The 10,230-nt window shown below is 33.5% G+C and overlaps 1 protein-coding gene across 1 annotated transcript in view; it reads right to left on the reverse strand.

Moving 5' to 3' along the window:
- MS3_00009722 (uncharacterized protein) overlaps positions 1-4,780 on the reverse strand; it is a 57,121-nt gene extending 52,341 nt beyond the window's left edge. The window contains exon 1 of the mRNA XM_012937906.3: positions 3,706-4,780. The gene's annotated coding sequence lies outside the window, so the exon portion shown is untranslated. The remainder of the gene's footprint in view (positions 1-3,705) is intronic.
- Positions 4,781-10,230: the final 5,450 nt, after the last annotated feature.

Below are 10,230 nucleotides of genomic sequence, written 5' to 3' on the forward strand. Positions count from 1 at the left end.
TATAATTTATGGTCTCACACTTGAACACTTAAGCTCCAGACCACTGACCTGGCATACAACGGCGTGACTGAAGGTCCTGGGCTCGAGTCCTACATGCGGCATAGTAAATCCACACTGTTGAGGAGTCGTATACTTGAACGTAATGGTCGTTCAGGGATTTCAGTTCTTCAATCGTGGTCTAAAATTGATCGATTCGTGATTTCAATCAAAACTCTGAAATTCATAATTACTGAATCAATATTTACCTGAATTAGAGTCTCTATAAACAAAAGTTTTACGAAGAAATAAGCTTCTCACCATCGTTAGCAAGAACAAAACGAGAGGATAGAATTAATCTTGTTCATTGTATCGAAATTGACCAGACACTATTCGTAATAAACTATTGTAGACGAGAGAACAAACCAGATCCCAACGAAGGAAGAAATAAAAAATGCGCTAGAATTGGATAAGACACACATTGAGGAAAGTACTCAACTATATCACAAGGAAAGCCCTCACTTGGAATCCTCATAGTCAAAGAAGAAGAGAAAAACCAAAGAACACATTAGTTCAAGAAATAGAAACAGATATGAGAAGAATGAACAACAATTGGATAGAACTACAAAAGAAGACCCAGGACAGAATGATTTAGAGAATGTGCATCAATGGCCTATACTTCATTGAGGATAACAGATGTAAGTATATAAGTCAATAAATAATTGTATTGAAGTTGAAATGATGTAATAAACTGTTAGTACATCAATGTATTGTTAATCGATCGTTAATGATACTCTTACTAATAAAAGGTTTATTACGGAAATGGATACTTGAATAGGAAAAACCCAATAAAGAAAACAAAGACAGAGACTTGAATTATACACAATATGTGTGATGTTCGTTGTTTATATCATACCCAGTACAGTTGAATTATGTTTTTGTTTCTCCTTTTATCTTGTTAATAAGTGCTGGTAAACACAGTGTTTCATTTTATTTTAATCAGAAATTGGGGGGGGGAGGTTTGTGGATATTATCACTATGGGAAACCTGGAAGCAATAAATGGCTGTATTGTCCCAATATAATACTTTTCGAAAGTGCATATCCACGACCCACCCCACCCTCGTGAAATTAAAACCAAGGATCTATCTATGGATCATTTTATGATATAAAATTTATTATATTTGTGTTTCTATCCTGAATTTTTGGATGTACTACAAGGAACTTATTCTAAGTAGGTAGTTATGAACACATTCTACTGATTGATATGTAATTGATTTTTGACTAAAAATCACTCTTTAATATACATCAATCTAAACTGATGGATACGATATACCTAGAGACTATGGAAGACGTCAATAATAGAGATAACCAGATCTGATAATAGATGAAGATTTATTAGGCCCTTGAAAAACATATTCACCTTTAAATCAAATCAAACCCATTTATATATTGATTTTACTGACATTTATCGATTAGGCTATCGAGTGTCACATATAACCCAATAAAAGGGAATTTTAATAAACCAATATTATAGAGTATTACTATACTCCATATTATATTTGTTATAACTTGTGGTTTTGTTCCCGTGGTTCTATGTTTTTTACCCCGTCGCCATTTGTCATAATTAGTGCCCTGTGTCCTTATTAATGTGTAATGTAATGATACCGCCAATTAGACAACAGTGAATTATCAACCAAGGATAAAACACCTCCCCTTTTTTGAAGATCCCAACGACAGGGATGGAATGTGTATCCCGATGTGAATAATAATTGATAACTTTTGGGATCCACTTACGAACCAAGACTATACGTATATTTTTTATTGTATAATTGTTAAGTAACTAAACTATTCATATTCCTCTTATTATAAACTAATATGATACTAATTACCATTATTGAGTTATGTCCAGTCTATCAATTACTATCGATGTGGTCTGCTTGTTTTGCATATAAACCCAGCATGTTTGAAATAAATGATTCATATCGCAGAGGCTGAGATTGGTGTTCTGAACTTAACAGGCAGGACTTGGCGGGAAGCATGACCGATAAGTACTCTAGACTGGTGGTACAGGTTTTATACGTTATTGATCCGGTCGATAATTCACTGTTGCCTAATTGATGGTATCATTATTTTATATTTTAATAGGGACACACAGGTCACAAGTTGTAACTATTGGCGACGGGGTGAAAAACAAAGCACCAAAGGCACAAAACCACAAGTTATAACACTATTGAAAGATTGTCAATAATGAAATACATAAAAAAATCATTTGATAGATACAAATCATAATGATTTAAAGAGTAAACTAGTTTTCCCTCCATGTTGAATAAACTAGTTCTTTACACAATCATCTTTATTTATGAAATATGTCTTCTAGATCATATTATCATTCATCTATCGTCTATTGAGAAACCCAACTAGGTCGACAGTTGGGACATACTAATTTAGAGTTTCAACTGGCAGTCTGCTTGAATCACTGAGATACCTACTCCTGTCATATAGACACTTCAACAAGTGATCTGTTATTATGTTTGTCTTAACACATCATTATGTCTATTCATCACATAGCCTATTCAGATGTGTTTGTGAAAGGTTTACGACTTTCCGGTGTACAAGTTACAAAAGAGCCCAATGAGAGACATCATGATGGCTGTCAATATGTATTGAAAAGAATAAACATTAATCAGATGTCGATTCCTGAACTGTTAACATCTAACTGCTAATCACTTATTGGCAAGATGGATTATCTTTAATTCCTATTAACTTGAAACATGTATCGTAATGATTCAACAATCCTGGTTAAATGATTTACAAGACAATTGCTCAGTATCACTACAAGATTTCAGTATGTGTCGTCAGAATCGATCAAGAAATAAGAAACGGTAACTTGGTGACCTGGAAATTCTACATTGTACCCGAAATATGATATTGAATAAAGCCATTAATAATATTATTATTATTACTACAATATAAATCCGTTTTATCACTATGGGTTTGTGGAGTTTATTAAGTTTTTGATTGAGATCATCAACCGATTGATGTTCGACCACCATTGAAAACCTAGAAACATTGGACACTCAAATTCATAGATTGGTTGAGAATAGACATTAACACTGTTGAATGCCGTCTCAGTCGTCTAGAGATTAAGCGTTCACACGCGAGATCGAATCCCTTAAGTGGGATCATGGATGTGCACTGTTGAGGAGTCCTATGATAGGACGGAAAGACTGTCCATTTCTTCCAAATTTTCAACTGTGATCTAACACTGATCGGCTCATGATCTTAATCAGAAACATAATTTATATGAAATAAATAAAACAACATTTATTAAAAACTCCTAAAATTCTCTATATTTCATTATTTAAAACTTAATTATAGATACAAAACATCAATGAAATGATTACTTAACACTAAAAGGTTTTCAACAGTTTTTAAATCTTTAATAATTGAATTCATGAATCACCATAGAAAACCTAGAAGCACTGGACGACCGTTTCATCCTATGATAGAACTCCTCGTCAGTGCACATTCACAATCCCATTCACAGGATTCAAATCCAGGACCTATCGATCTTAATCTCCAGACTACTGAACTACCCAGTATCCAACAGTGTTAATGTCTAATTTCATTCATTTATTAATGAATGAATATTACATTAAAGAAAAAAATTGGGGGGGGGAGGAGGGTCGGAAATTATTTTCTTTCTTATAAACATTCAATTCACTTACTTATATCATAATGATTCGAATAATTCATTGGGGGGTAAGAGGGTGGTGTTGGTGGTAGTATTTTTTTTTAATTCCATAAACTAAATGAAAGTTTATTTATCCAATGTATCCATGTGAAATTGGAATTGAATGAATTCAATATCGAATGTTTTAATGAATGAATAATCATCATCATTCATGGTCAGTGTAATTAAATCCTAAATCATGATCATTTATGATGTATATGACAAAGGAACAATGATCTCCTTAGATATATGAATGATTATCAGGATACTGTTATCATATAACGATTGTAAAAGTTATTTATTTTTAAAATTGAAAATGATGCAAATGATGATGGTGACTAAAACGAACAAAAAAAAAGAATAGGGTGCGGGGAGGGGGGGGGAGAGAATATTTATTTGTATCTATGTCCGTTGTCTTATGCCTTGATAATATATGTCTGTTACATTTGAACTTGTAGAAAAAAGATTCTAAGGATTGTTTCATAGATAACAAATTCTTCTAAGTAAGTACTTGCCCATATAACCACATACATACATAGATAGACACATACATACATCCATACTACTTACAAACCATGATCAACAGAATATACATTGATATACCTGAGTTTATAGAATGTTACAAGGGATGAAATCGTTAAGCTTTATCCATATTTATATATACATATGTATGTGTTTATTTATACACACCACGAATATTTGTAGTTGGGTTTTCATTTAGATGTGACAACAGGGAAGAAATAGAAATAAACGATAGAAAGCAATATAATATATTTATGACAGTCTATTAATCTAAATATGAATAATACAGAATGGGACCCATATATATATGGAGAGAGAGAGAGAGAGAGATTGTTTCCGGGGCGATAGACCGACATACCTAAAACTAAATTCAATCTGAATGGTTAACTATTCATCTGTAAAATAGTGTGAGAGAAGCAAAAAAAAACAAGATTTATTTATAAACTGGCACTCACTAATGGATTTGCTTTTATTGTGTATTATGTTGAATACAGTATGATATTGTATGAAGTGCTTATCATTATTATAATGTTAGATGTTAGATATCCAACTGACGAGTTCCAAATAGGAAGAAACACGCGTTCTGGATTCCACTGCTAACCACTATCCATCTTTGTTTATTAACATCTATAATTATGCATAGTTTTATTTCATTACTCATACTACTACTATGGTGTGTACTAGAGATATCGATAGATATAAGTAGTATGTATCATCAATAGGAAATGAAATGTCTGGTAGTAGAAGGTTAAAAAGATCGAAGAAGAAGAGAATCTGAACACAGAAGGATTGGTGTTTACATGAAGGAACGATGAAGTCTGAGACTGTTGATGGATATTTTGCAAATGAAGAATTCGCTGTATGATTCTCAGATTTTACTAAGAGATTCTGTAATACATTTGGTTAACCCCGTTGGGTTTTTTTGTTCATTACACTACTACTACTATTGTAGTGAACAGAACATGGGTGGGGACGATGGGGTGTAAATGAGACAAAATCATAGGACTTGTTAATAAAACCTAACAATCATAAAGTAAATACTTAATTCGCAAAATGTCCATCGATTGTCTCATAATGACTCAGAATTCATTGTTCTTGCACTTTCATACAAATTGCATCCTGTTTCCATTCTTTACTGTTCGATCCTCTTGTCTCTTTGCTGCCAGACATTCTGTTCACAACTAACATCATATACTACTTATGTCAATATAAGTAGCACACACCACACTATTAACACGATGAAACTACAATTAGAATATAGTTTTTAATAGTTGGATTCATGAGTCGACCTATGCTAGACCACCAGTGAAAAACTAAAAGCCTTAGACGGACATTTCGTCCAAGTATGGGACTGCTCAGAAATCTATGTCCTAGATACCTCACCTAAGGGTCTCGAAACCAACAGGTTCAGTCTCATGCGCGAACGCTTAACATCCAGATATCGATGTCTAATTAATGTCTAATTTCAGTTGATCCATGATCATATACAACTCTTCGTTTGTTGTCTCCATTTGACACAAATTGGATTCCAATCATTGCAGTTTCTCCATACTACAATTAGTAATATTACTAGTACTTCCAAGTTTTCAGTAGTGCTCTAGCTTACATTGATTATTCCAATCTCCACAAGCCCCCCTCTCTCTCTCACTCCATTCTTATAAAATGTACTTAATTTCTGTTGATAGTTAAAGATAAGTTACCTAACTGTGTATCTAAGGTGAAAAGTGGTAGTAAAAAGAAAAGTTGGCATTAAAATATCAACCAATAGTACATATATATATGTATATATAACAGTTGTTATACCGTTATACACTTCTTTAAGACTCATTAATTATTTATGTAATATAAATACACATAGTAATATGCATTGGATACATGTTTGTATCTAACACAGTTTACAAAATATATTTTTATTCAATGATAGAAGAAAAAGAAGAAAGAAAGAAAAAAAAGAAAAAAAAAGTGAACAACAACAACAATCAAATGAGAAAATTTTATGATGATCTGTCAAAATGGATAGAATTGTTTGTTTGTTTTCGTATTCTTCCCTCCCATTTATTGAGTGCTATTTTCAGTTGTATATTGAACTATGAAGATCAAATGTATGTGGTAGATTTGTGAACAGGAGACACACAGAGAGAGAGGGAGATAGTGAAAATAAAAATAATCGAAAAGGGATGCACCATTTCAATAGAATAAACGTATTTCTTCATTCTTTCCTTCCTTCGTTAATTACTTACTTACTCCCGCACTTACTTACTTACTTACTTACTTACTTACTTACTTACCCTTGTTACTTCCAGTGGTGCATAGACCACGGACCAACATTCTCCAACCCACACTATTCTAGGTCCATCTTTCTATTTCTATCCAATTATTGTTCATTTTTCTCATAGCTGTCTCTAATTCTCGACCTAATGTGTTCTTTGGTTTTCCTCTTGTTCTTTGACATGAAAGATTCCAAGTTCGGGCTTGTCTTGTGATTCAGTTGGTTGTTTTATTCAATGCGTGTCCTATCAAACTTTTTCCTACATGAAAAGGATTCAATAGAACTACTTCTTATCAATACATATGAATCCTGGAAGGTTATAGATGAGCGCTACTGAGGAATCCTACAACAGGATGAAACTGCTGTCCAGTGTTTCCAGGTTTTTTATAGTGGTCTAGCTTCAATTGACTAATAATCTGAACTATTGAAAAAATATGTTTATAGTCGAATAGCTCATATGAATTTATTGATGAGACAACAATTTGTAGACGAGACAATTAAAAGTGTTTAACGGATTTTAAGGTCACGGCGCCAATTTCAGTCCTTAATGCTTAGATACGATCGGTTCACAGAGGATCCTAGAGATAACGTGAGAATTGAGCGGTTACAACAAATGGGATTACTAAAAAGTCTTTTTATGTGTGATTGTGGTAATCAAATGACTTGTGAACCTTGTTCAAACTACCGTGATGATGTTGTCTTTCGACATTATATACTGTCGGAGGGAGAAGTCTGCTAGGAAAAACCTGAAAGCATTGGACAGCTGTTTTGTGCTAGTGTTCTCACGTGATATCGAAGATCCTGAGTTCAAGTCATGAGTGTAGGATCGTGGATGTGCACTGATGAGTAGTTCTTTACTAGGACAAAACGGTCTTACATTGCTATCAGGTTTTCAATGGTGATCTAGCTTAGATCGACTCGATCTATTTTATCCTTTATAATTGGCGATCGGTATACGGCTGGCTTAAGTACTAAGACCTATACCACACATCATTAATTGACATTAAGTGACTGACGGACCTAAACATTAAATTTGTTCGAAATAACAAACAAAAAACTGGTTGGTTAACATGCTTTGATCAACAGTTGCAATAAGATCAAATATATCAATTCACCAAGCACTCATCTATTGTCTGATCATGACTTATTTCAAAGAAACCTAAAACAAACTATCAGCAATTTGAACACTGGATTATATGTACTAAAAAGTGTAAGGTTTATGAAAAGCATCGGACTGAATTCCATGCAAAGTCTCCATTTAAACTCATAGTTGTGTGAATATGAACATTTATATTAATCGTCACTAATATGTGCAATACATATTATCTGTAAGGTGGTCGACAGAGTTCGATGGCTAATGCTGATAGACGGCCGATGCTCGTACACGAAGGGTGACAGGCATGAGTAAGTAAGTAAGTTGAAGAAGGTTCGTAGCGCAGTTGAATGATTTAGGTGAAGTTTCGCTCTCTAAGCTGGATGATCTATTCATGGATCGTTCATTGATCTTCTGAACAACATCATCACTACAAACTTTAGTTCGGAGTAAAGTGTTCGAATTTCTCCTCATATGACCCACAATATATCCCATCGATGTCGGACTTGATGGGTCACAAATTTAAGATTTCTAAATGTAATTTTTTTCAAAAATTCCTTCATTATTTAATCATAAATCATTTACTTGTTTAGTGCCCTTAAAGTATCAACCTTTAATGACCAGTATTATGTCACTGTGTTAAATGACATTAAAGACAAGAGGAAAATATCTTTAAGAGAGAAAAAAAACTGACATTTGTTTTCATTAATTGGTAGAGATTAATTCATGATTTCGTTTAGTTTTATGAATAATTTTTGGTATTTTTTAATCCACACATACCAGTTCGAAAGGGCATGGGTTCGAATCCTAACTGCACTACAAGCTTTTGACTAGGACCGAGTCCTATGGAGAATGTTAATGGACGACATATACTTCTCCATAAGAGATAACAGATGTAAGTAAGTAAGTAAGTAAGTACTTCCCTTAAAATTGAAAAATGCAAAAAAGATATAAACTAAGGATTATAGGAGACGATTTGGATAAGTGTTTAATTTTGGGTATATATATTCATCGTGTTAATAAGGCTGTATTGATCAAACAGAGAAATTATGTCGGATATTTGTTGCTGATATTCACTTATCACAAATAAAATAAATGCTGAAGACAATGGCGGATGTGTCACTCAATTTCGTGGATTATTTGAAATTAGACATTTACACCATCGGATGCCAGTTAACTCAGTGGTCTAAAGGTTAAGCGTTCGCATGGATGTGTACTACTGAGGAATGCCAAAATAGGACAAAACGGACATCCAGTGCTTCCATATTTTCCATGATGGTCTAGCTTCAATTGACTCATGATCTCAACTATTGAAATATACTGATATGTTAAGTTGTTTAGACTGATGATGATGATGCTTTGGATGATGATGATGATTTGGATGATGATGATGACGAATCAGAATTGTATATGATAAAAATATTTCGTAACAAGTCTGTATATGACACATCGCTAGAATGCGCTGTTGAAGACATTCATGAAGAAAGAGTTTAACTCTCAAGAACAAAAGACTTGAAGGAAACTTAGAACTAGGGATGATATTGTCTCCGTCCTAGGTGATAAATAACGTATTATAATAGTTATAGACAAGGAACCTACTCACGATTAAAAGATTCAACTAAGTTACAAATTTCTCTACTATTTCATCTCAAGTTGATTCGTTGAAACATGTACAAGTTTAAAATTACTGTTGGTTGTTAGATACTGAGAATCTTGTCGAACACCTTTGACTACTTAGCACTACACAAATACTATCAAGATTTCAAGTTATTTTTACCTATACCTTGATCAATAGTCATGAATGATGATACAACTTACATTATAGTGTAACATTTATGAATACGAATGACCCTAAACCCAACTCTCCTCTTTTACCCAGGCTTTGAACCAACAGTAACCGTAAAAGAACTATAGGCGGTGTTACTTGCCTACATAATGAAGTTCTCCAATGTAGTATACATCAACAATATTGATAATTAGATTGGATCTCGAACAAAATACTATCTGATTACCAACCACCCACCCACCCACTCACTCATTCAACCACCCACCTATCCAACCCTATAATACATATTATCTCCTAAAGTACTAAGTTACAATAACTATCAATTTATTGATTACATTATCAATATTATGGACTATACTCTAATCATTTTCATCTTTGAATCATTGACTTAATGATTATTAATTTCATAAATAATTCTAAATTATTCCATTGAAATAAACATAATTCCTTATTAAATCGAATAATTCTATCAGAAAACTATAGATTAATCATAATAATGAATGAATGACTTGTTTAGTTGAAAACCATTCCCTGTTTCGTTTTCAAGGTGGTGGTGGGGGTGATGGTAGTGGTGGGGTAAGTTGGTTTATACGGATAGAGGTTGGTTGAATATTGGATAGTAACTAGAGATGAAATATCTGACATGAGTTCTTTTTAATTTCAAACATTTACTGCATTATCAGAAGGGTTTTTGTGAAGATTTTAGAAATTTCACTGATTGAAATCATCAGTCGATTGAAGCTAGACCAGCATGGAGAACCTGGAAGCACTGGACGGCCGTTTCATCCCAGTATGGGACCCCTCAACAGTGCGCATCTACGATCCCGCACCCCGCGAGATTCGAATCCAG

The sequence above is a fragment of the Schistosoma haematobium genome, chromosome 7 (assembly GCF_000699445.3).
Source record: "Schistosoma haematobium chromosome 7, whole genome shotgun sequence".
NCBI lineage: Eukaryota > Metazoa > Platyhelminthes > Trematoda > Strigeidida > Schistosomatidae > Schistosoma > Schistosoma haematobium.